Here is a 10,550-nt window from a genome sequence, read left to right as displayed (position 1 = left end):
TAAAACATGCATTTAATAGACATTTCCAATTGGAAAAGTGTCAAACTATATATAAGTTAGCTGAATCAATTTATCTAGATCATATGCTTGAAGAAAATTGATATTTAGGTAGAAACACTCAAATTAAGTCATTCTGATAAGTCAACCTGAAAGGTGACACAACTTTGTGCTTTTACCATGGAACAAACAAATATGTAAACCATTGTTGAGCTGACTTAAGGATGAATTATGATATTTGGAGATAAGGATGAATCTTAATTTGAATTCTTAATGCATTGCATGCAGCCAATAAAAAAAAGGGAAGGTTTAAGTGGAAAAATGGATGAATCATAGTCATTGATTCATACCTAACTCAAAGTCACCTAAGTCTTCTTAAGGAGGACAAACCCTAAACTTTTTAGCATGCAAAGGAGTAAGATAAAAGTTTACATGCACAAATAGAGCATTCATGGTGGCTAAGGAATTATGATCCAAGATTGCATTGTAGAATCAATTACAGTAGAATAGAGGAAGGGAAAAGGATACAACAAAGAGACATTTGGTCAAGGAGGATTGAGAATACATCAGTTTAGAGATGATCCATCATCAGGAAAGGAAATTCTAATTGTAGTATCATTCTAGTAGGGTGAGACCTAACAGTCTTTGTAAGCCTTTAATAGGGTAGACATTTCACAGGGTAGATCATGTCTCATGATCAAAAAATTGTAACATTCATTAGATACACTTTATTACTGCACTAGTGAACACTAGTACATTTGAGGTCATTTTTCGACCAAAATTTTCGACCATTTATTAAATTGGTCGGTATGGAAAGGGAAAATATGGCTTTTTTTAAATCTATGCCCATGTTGGTCAAAATTTCGAGCAACATGAGCTTAATATGTAAAAAGGGAAAATGCCACCCATTTCATTGATTCTATTTAGCTTCAATGTGCGCGGGAGTTGAGGAACCAGAGCTATTTGACCAGAGATCTGCTCTGATGGGTGCATTGATCTTGAATTTATTTCACTATTTTTCTGTTTTCATTCAGTTCTAGAGAAAATAGCATCAGGGTAGGGTTTACATTTGTTGGGAAAGAGCTACATTGCACGATGTGAGCTATGGGCTAACTGGGGCTCGATTTGTTAAAATAGTATTGATATTTATTTTTTGGCAGTCGATGCATTTTATACAGATTTAAATTCATTATGATGTAATAATTTAGAATTCCTGAATCATTGGATATCGTAGGTGGATTGGGGTTTCGTCCAGAAAATTTAAATTTAGTATTATGCTATAAGATACCTCATGTGTTGGTACTTGATGTTGAGACTTACATGTAGGCAAGTGTCTCGCAGAAGAGTTATCACATTCATATGACAAAAAAATGAATCATACTGCAGCTCTTACATCTACCAGATATGTTGTTAGTAGAATGAACATGCTCAAAGCTTGCTACTCTCGAGAAGTACTACTTATGAAGAGAAACTCTTTTGTCTACATATTTAAAGCAGGATAGGTGAGTCACTTGGATCCCAAATTTGGGGAGCTCAAGCATTCCTTTTATTTATCTTATCAAAGAAAGAAGAATGAATCCTGACAAATATATAATGCAGATTGCAGTTATTGGGGCAATTACAATGACACTATTTTTGCGCACAAAAATGCACCAGCAGAACATTACAGATGGAAATCTATATATGGGAGCTATGTTCTCTAGTCTAGTCCATATGATGTTTAATGGATTTCCAGAAATGTTAATGACAGTTGGCTTCCTTCTAGTTTTCTACAAGCAAAGAGACCTCCTATTCTAGCCAACTTAGGCTTATGCATTACCAGCATGGATAGTGAAGATCCCACTATCTTTTCTAGAAGCATTGATTTGGGTTTCAGCTACATACTATGTTATTGGCTTTGCACCAGAAGCTGAGAGGTAACTCTAAAACTCTTTATCTTTTCTCATATGCAATCTTGGATGCATAAAAGTCATTCTAATCCACTCACAAGAGGTTTAATAGTTCTTTGTGAATAATACCGTTTCATAGATGTGAGAGAAATAATAAGAAATATAATGATTTTAATCTTAACTATTATACATCACTTGCTGTATTTATAATACTGTATTGAAGTGATCCTTTTCAACACCAACATTCCATCTATGGTTAAGAGATGGAAAGAATAATTAGTTCTTCAAATTACTTTACCTAAACAATACTAAGCTCGGGCCTCCTTAATTTAAACAAAGCACTTAGTAATGATCTTCATGATAATTTCAAGAACACAAAAATTGGTCTGCTGTTGTAGCAGATAATTTGGAAGCTCACAATGTATTATTTGCAGCTCAATTCTACCTCTTATTTACCAAGTTCAATGATCCTTACTTATTTGTTAGAAGTTGAGTTTAGAAAATGTTACACATTGAAAAAAATAGATTCATGCTATGTAGCTCATGCTTATGATGCTCTGTACTCTGCTAGCTAGTCAAATTTGTATCCCCCACAACAACCGATTTTGGATTTTGTAAATATTTTATTTTAATTTCCTTTTAGTTATGCAATTAGAAACATGTTAGATGAGCAAAGAGATTTTTTTAAACTTTGAATTCTATATAGAAGTGCGCACAAACATGGCTCGGTTTGTTAGGCAGAGGTGAAATCAATCTTGATACTTAATAGTTTCTTCCTACAAATCACCATCTGCTAAATCTTATCAATACATATTTGGGCCTTGAACTCTGAAGTGTCCTAGTTTTTCTCATTCCAATGTTTCTTCCATGCAGATGGCAACCAAAATTTCAATGCAAGCTCGTTTTATTCAGTTGTCTACGATCATTTTGATGTTATTTGAGAAAACAATTTTACTTTTTCCCCCAAAAATTAACTTGTTGAAACCCGTCAGTTAAAAGATCTTTGTTCCACAAACTAGGAAGGTAGATAAGTGTTGATTTCTATTAATTACAAAACCCTCAACAAACTACTACAAGAACTATTCACTCCATCAAATTGATTGTCTCCTTGAACAACAATAGACAAAAGACTCCACAAAGATTGTTTGTGTTGTTATGTCGTCGAATTCGCGTACAGCATGCCGATGTATGATAAACATCTTACAAAGCTAACCATGTTGATGATATTTCAGTTATAGTGCTAGCTCAAAAGATCATATTACATGTTCAAGAAGCCATCCTTAAATTTCTTTAAGACATAAAAATGGGTGTGGGGAGTATTGAGTGGGTATTGGAAGGGAGTGACAAAACAAGAGTTTGGGACAATATTTTCTGAAACTAGGAGGATTCTTTAGTATGTCATGAATGCATGTGCTATGATTCAGTTTCTCTAAGTGAAGCCCGCATTCAAGAAGCCAGCCACCAAAGGTAGAAGACCTCTACAATCACTACTCAACATCTTTACTTACTAAGATATTATATGATAGAAGAATTAGTCATGTTGTTTGTATACAAATAAACCAGTGGTCATTAACCTATTAACCTTCTTGGACTATGCCCTTTAAGATGAGATGTTGTTAAATCTTCACTAATTTTGTCCATGAATTGATACTGCTTAAATAGGCATATTCCTTTGTCTATGGGGAACATTTAAAGCAGACAACCTTTAAAAATCATTAGTCCCACATATTTTGGCTGATTAGGAATATGAGCACCTTTAATCATGTAAGGGAATGGACTCACATCATGTAAGTCTCAACATCATGTATATCCCAATTCTCATAACCCTGCTCCACAAGAAAATCCCCCCAGCACTACTTTAATCAAATGCATCAGGCGCGCACAAGCAAGACAAAAGAAGAAAGGAGATTCTCATTTGGCTGTAGATCATCTTATTCTAGGATTATTGGAGGATTCACAGATTGTGGACAACTTTGAAGAAGAAGGCGTGAGTGCTTTGGGTGTTAAATCTGAAATTGAGAAGCTAAGGGTAGAAGGAAAGAAGTCGGAGACTACCTTTGGTCATACAAACTTCCAGGCTCTGAAGATCTATGGGTGCGACCTGGTGGAACTAGTTGGGAAGCTTGACCCCATTATTGGCAGAGATGAAGAGACCAAGAGAATCATCAGAATTCTGTGTCGGAGGATGAAGAACAATCTAGTGCTAATTGGAGAGGCTAGTGTTGGAAAGACTACTGTGGTGGAGGGACTGGCTCAAAGGATTGTTAGAGGAGATGTGCCAAGGCAAGTTGTTTTCTGCTAAACAGGTTCTTGTTTTTAGCAATTCTAAAGTAAAGAAAAAGCTTAATAAGAGAGGAACATTTGACGTTTATGCCAGTCTTTATATTTTTATTTTATATACCCTAGGGCTTTCTGTAGGATTGATAGCAGTAAGCATACATTAGTACTTGCAGAAGGATTTCATAATCTGTTTTATGTTAGTTATATTATTGTTCAAACTTTACATTCGAATTTTCCTTTGGTGGCAATATATACGTTACACTGTTCTACATGGCACACCTCTTTCTAAATTAGCAATTGACAATTCAAATGATGCACCACTATGCCCCCTTATATATTACTACAAGCTGAAATTAATAACACTGAAGCAACTTGCACAAGCTATTCTAAGCTCTAGATATCTAGTCAGCATGATTCCTTGTGAATTCTGGTTAAAGATTGGCACGTGTCCTTGTAAACTAGTTTTGCCTTTGTAAGCTAACATATAATAAAATGTTGATGCTTGGGAATATTTAAGTAGTATTAGGATAGGGACTGGCATTAAATTCTAGTTTTTGCAGTTGGTTTAGGACTCCATGAATTTTCACTTTGACATTCATAAAATATCTTTGGAATGTTGCAGTAATTTGCTGGAATTTAGATTGATAGAATTGGATATGGGAGCCGTAGTTGCTGGAACAACATACAGGGGTGACTTTGAAGAAAGACTAAAATTTGTTTTGAAAGAGGTGGATGAATCCCAAGGAAGAGTCATTCTTTTTATTGATGAAATACATTTGGTTCTCGGTGCTGGTGAGTGTTTTTTTCTTATTGTTTTCTTTCTCCATTTGATTAAATCTAAATATGTATCATTATAATTAGTTGTCTTCAATTTGACAAAGGGGGTTTTTCCCAGGACATGCTGAGGGTTCAATGGATGCTGCTAATTTATTGAAACCAATGCTTGCCCACGACCATCTGAGGTGTGTGGGAGCAACTACACTGGACGAGTATCGAAAATACATAGAGAAAGATGCTGCATTCAAGCACTGATTTCAGAAAGTTGGCCCTTGATTAATTTTATTGGTGCATTTTATTTTTAGGTCTGTATCACTATAGGATCACAGATCACCTTCTGAGTAGATTATCTCAACAAGTGTCTTTGGCAGGTGTACATGGTTGAACCAAGTGTGGCCGACACAATCAGCATTTTGCGTTGTCTGAAAGAAAAATACGAGGATCACCATGGTGTGAGGATCATGGACAGAGCGTTAGTGGTTGCTGCCCAGTTATCGAGTCATTATATAACTGGTAAGTTCTTCAAATAGATATTCATATGATTTAAGTGGTGATAGAAAAATATGACATTGTGTGGCAGCTCTTTAGATATGAGATTTTATCATAAATGGACAAAATTTTGATTTTAATCGAGTGATTGTGTATAATTAATTACTTGATTTTAAAGTATAAGAAGTTTGTTGAAGCTTGAGACACTAATTTTCATTGAGTAGAATGCAGACATTTTGTGGGCTTTGTGAAATTGATTAATTATTGTTTTCTTGTTTGGACTATGAACAGACCGAAATCTTCCTAACAAAGCAATTGATCTGATTAATGAGGCATGTGGAAATGTGAGAGTGCAATTAGATAGTCAACCTGAAGAAATTGATGCACTTGAAAGGAAAAAAATTCAATTAGAAATTGAGCTCCACGCTCTTGAAAAGGAGAAAGACAAAGCAAGAAAGGCTTGGCTTGTGGAGGTTAGTATGGAGATCTACCTTTCTTTTAAAAAGACTGTTTTGCTATATTGCATGAACATTGTATAGACACATAGAAAGAGAAGATTACTGTGGTATGCAAGGGATTTCTATAGGATAACGTACTGTTCTTATTTTTCAAATTCCACAGGTTCAAAATGAGCTTAATGAGGTTAGAATTTTGGGATTTAATAAATGGTTATAAGAAGGTATTAATGGCCGTGGACGAACTACCCACCAAATAGCATTGTCATTGTCATATTGTGGTGAGCATTCATATCTGTAAACAAATTGGGCACCAAGATTAGTAGGAATGATCATGAGGGAGTTCCATTGTTTAACATTCAACCTCACAAGAGATGGTCTCTTGTGAATCATTCTGTGTGAAAAGATGCATCATATAGATTTATTTCATTCAATAAATGTGCAGTTGATTCCCAAAAAAGTGACATCTATATATTTCAAAAGTTATGCTACTAAATGTTGGGCTCGATCTGGCATAATGAGCTACTTTACATTCCTCCTATGACCTTATTCTAAATCTCTCTAGGATAGATGTTTATTATTAAATCCATTCTCTACTTTGCATGTTATATAGCAGCTTGAGGTGTCCCTTATTGCTTGCATTGTGGTAATAGCCAGTGTTTGTTTGTAGAAAAAGGGTGAAGTTGAATTCCTTTTTCTAAAGAGATGAGCTACTTACTACAAACTCTCACAAGGAAACAAGAAGTTGACAAGAACATTAGGGATACATTGGACAAAGTTTTGGTTCTTCATTTTGGAAGGGACATAAATATTGTCTGCATGCAGCTTGATGAAATTGTAATGTTTCCTCTCTAATGCCACCAACTACAATCAGGCCATCAACCCCTGCCCACTACTCAAAGAAGAATGATTAAAACACAGTGGAACTATGCTTCTAGCTCCACAGTCACTGTGAAAGATCTGTAACTTTCATAATAGTTCTCTAATCTCCAAGATACATTTGTAACCACCACCTGCTACAATTAGAAATTTGGAAATCCCTGTGATGCTATAACTGTCTATTTTTCCATTTTCAAAATTGAATTCTATTTTCTATTTTTGGGATAAGGAGCTTATTTTAGTCACATATGATCTCAAGGGGCATTAACCATCATATAGGTTAACCATTTGCAAATTTTATAGACTCCTGTTCAACTGGTACACTTTATTAACAAGAACAGATTTCCACAATCAGTCATAGTAGAGAGATGCATATTTTGGATTCAAATTTGTTTTATCTCCTATAGCTCTTCTCATCCTGATGATGGATCACTGAGTGTGATTCGAAATGTTGATGCAAAAATGTGGCACACAATCGAATCCAGAATATGCATCTCTCTGGTACACTTTACTTTTAGTTGTATTTTATTTTTAAGAGTGCTTACAAGTTCCATCATTGCCTTATTCTTTATTTATGAATTGTTTTTTTCATCATCAAATGTTTTGGTGTCTTGAAATTCATGTTCTATGTCATTAGCCCATGTGAAATGACTAATAAGATTGCTCATTTCAATTTCCAATACTGAAGGTTCTTACTCTTCTGAGTTACTAGAGTTGAAGAATAAGTAATCTTTTTTTCATCAGGGTGAATTTCGCTTGTTTGCTTTTGTTATGAGAAGCATCTTTTGACTGTTTTATGCCCCATACCTCCCATTTCATGTCTGTCTGTTTCTTTTATTAGAAAATATCTAGAATCATAGAATGACTTGTCTGTCTTGGGTTTAACTGTAGCACTAATTATATTTTTATTAAAAAAATAATTTTTTTCTTTCAAATGATTTCATCCCTTTGACTTGAAGAAAATAACAGCCTAGTTCCAAACACTACATGGTTTTCTTAGCCTTTGATGAGTAGTTGCTGATGCACAATGAATTATGGAAAACAGATGTCTGACACCAACCACAATTTCATTCTGAAAAGTGAAAATTATTAGTTGGGCTTGTATAATAAAGTTTCTTGTCTGTTCATTTACTCTTTTATTTTTGATTAATAACTTACTCATTAAAAATTATGCAGATCTTTCAGCTCCACATTTTAGCCCTCTTGTGATCTGTGTCTTGCAAAAGTGCCTTCAAGTTGTCGAGTCAAGTTCCAAAAGTCCGAAGCTTGCCCACTGGACAATGATTTCATTCTATGTAGCCAGTGTGATGAACTTTCTTTTGTAGGCTCAGGTGTGTATCTGTTCTTCCTCATATAGTTCATTCTAAGTTTGAAGTCAGATCCTTATGTTGACAAGTGGATATTTCCTCTCACAGGCTAATTCAAGGTCATTATCTTTCACAATTGTGACTACTTTGCTTCCAAAAATCAATCAAGTATATCAATCTGATCATGGTTTAGAAGATTTTCTTTGTGAATGGAGTCCATTGAGAGGTTTTTTTCATTTTTCCCAAGGCATATTATCCAAAGAGAAAGTGAGATCCAGTTTGGAATCAATAGATACTCACTTTTTGGGAAAAGGCAATCCTACTGTTCAACGATCTCTTTCCCAAGTGCTGTCACTTGTAGAGAATACAGACTGTGAGAGGAAATATGGTGCAGCAATCGCATTTGCATCCTCCATAGTATCTACAATGCCAGAGGAAATAGTGGAAAACTTTCCTTCCCTTGTTACATTATGCCATAAAGTGTTTGGAAAGAAATTTTTTGTCTTGTTGGCTTTGTTGTGTGCACACAAAGATCTTTTTGGTAGAATTGCTGAGGCCTGGGATGATTATTTCTTATTGGGTCTGAAGCTTGCCAGATATTTTTATCAGACAAGTAGAGATAATGGTAATCTCCAAGTACATCATGTTGATAAGAAAGACTCTTCTTTGGATGATGGATTCAAATTTTATCAAATGAGACATAAAAGTACAGAGAAGCAGTCACTATCTGTTTCCATGGGTGGTGGATGTTCTAATGATTCGGCTACTGTAGCTTTTGTTTCTTTTATCCAATCCATACCATTCTCTGTTTTGTTTATGTTAAGTGCAAATTGTTATCAATCAAAGCTTTTGAGCTACGTGTACATGAAAGCCATTCTGGAGGCAAAATTATGTCAAGTTTCTTTTGATTACATTAACATGCTACAATTGATTTTGCATTGGATTTTACAAATAGAATCATCATCGAGCGAAGAGGCAGACTAAAAAGAGCAACTAGAAACTTTCTTTTCTCTCTTAAGGCATCTTTTGATTCATGCTATAGAGGGATTCTGGAGTGATTATTGTACAGATAGACTTGATGCTAGTTTGGATATGATGTCTGTTGAAGAAATCATTCGCACAGTTCTAGGTCATCCTATAATAAACATGTTTATGCATAAACGAATGTGCTGTTCGGTTTCAAAGAATACCAAAGGCTTAGAGAATTGTGATACAAAGCATGAGGACTTGTATTGTGATCAATGGAAAACAAAAACTGATCAGCCAAATTGGAAGATATTTTTGGGTCTATGCAAGGATCAACTTCATGTATTTGATAATGGCATACTCAATTTATTGATGACCCTGATGGAGTTTGTGTCTTCCCAGTGTAAAATCAATCGAGGTCACACCTTAAATCAGTGGGAGTCATATTGTAAAGCCATTATAGCATCTTCCAAACCTCTTATTATGCAGTCATTTGCAGTATTTAAAATCAAAATTTCTAAAAGAATGAAAGGAAATTCTTACGAAATATCTCCTTTACCTTCATTTTATGTTCTTTTTGTGTTAAGTCCATTTGTATCCCCTTTCAGTTTACTTGAATTAGTGCATTGGTTATTTTTCAATGACATCTATGTGCATGAGGAAAATGCAACCTCTGTTCCACACCCAAATATCTCTTATTTGGATATTGGACTATATTTTGGGACTGTAGCTTTTGATATGTTCCATGCTTATTTGAATCAAGCTAATGGAGATGCTTGCATTCAGAAGTTCTTTTGGGATTTGGAAGGTCAAAATATTGATCAAAATTTAGTTAAGGAAGTTTATGTAAAAATTGTTGAAGTAGCCATTAAACAAAATCATGCCACCAACCCCTACCCACTACTCAAAGAAGAATGACTAAAACATAGAGGGATACTCTATTTCATTTCAAAACAATAAATTTACTGTCTCATATTTGTAACAGTCTTATTCATGAAAACTAATATAGTTTAAAATTCAAGTTTAATTTATGTTTTCAAATAGGAGAAGGTTTTGCAATTTCTCACCTGGACCCTATCAAAGTGATTTGTTAATTTGTGTTTGGCTGCTTATAAGTTTTCATCTCCAGTAAATCGTTATCCTAAAGTTGTTTGCATTATGTGAAGATACTGTATCATTCTGATATTATTGTTGGTTGACTACATGAACTTGGCTTCCATTGTGATAAAATTTAAGGTGAATGCCGTGCTAAATTTGAATGCCACCTAGATTGTTTTGCTTGGGTCAAGTGTGATAGTTATCTACCACAAGGTAGCCAGGGCCTAAAGGTGCTAGTTCTGTCTATCAAAACACTGTAACTTCTAATAGTTAAATAGCTTTTTGTTAGAGTTTCTATATTATGTTTAGAAGGAGCTTAAATTTAGAGAAATAGATCAAGACTTGCTCCAGATATTATTTAATCATTTGTACTTGGTGAATGCATTTTATGCCCAACCTGAAATTAAAATGGA

The 10,550-nt window shown here is 34.6% G+C and overlaps 1 pseudogene; it reads left to right on the top strand.

Annotated features, from left to right (window-relative positions):
• Positions 1–3,041: 3,041 nt before the first annotated feature.
• On the top strand, positions 3,042–9,057 carry LOC149545055 (chaperone protein ClpB1-like; annotated as a pseudogene).
• The last annotated feature ends 1,493 nt before the right edge of the window (positions 9,058–10,550 follow it).

This window comes from Cupressus sempervirens, chromosome 8 (genome assembly GCF_028749045.1).
Source record: "Cupressus sempervirens isolate cs-2001-9-10 chromosome 8, ASM2874904v1, whole genome shotgun sequence".
Lineage (NCBI taxonomy): Eukaryota > Viridiplantae > Streptophyta > Pinopsida > Cupressales > Cupressaceae > Cupressus > Cupressus sempervirens.
Note: the sequence above shows the minus strand (reverse complement) of the source record. Positions and strands in the feature narration are given on the sequence as shown.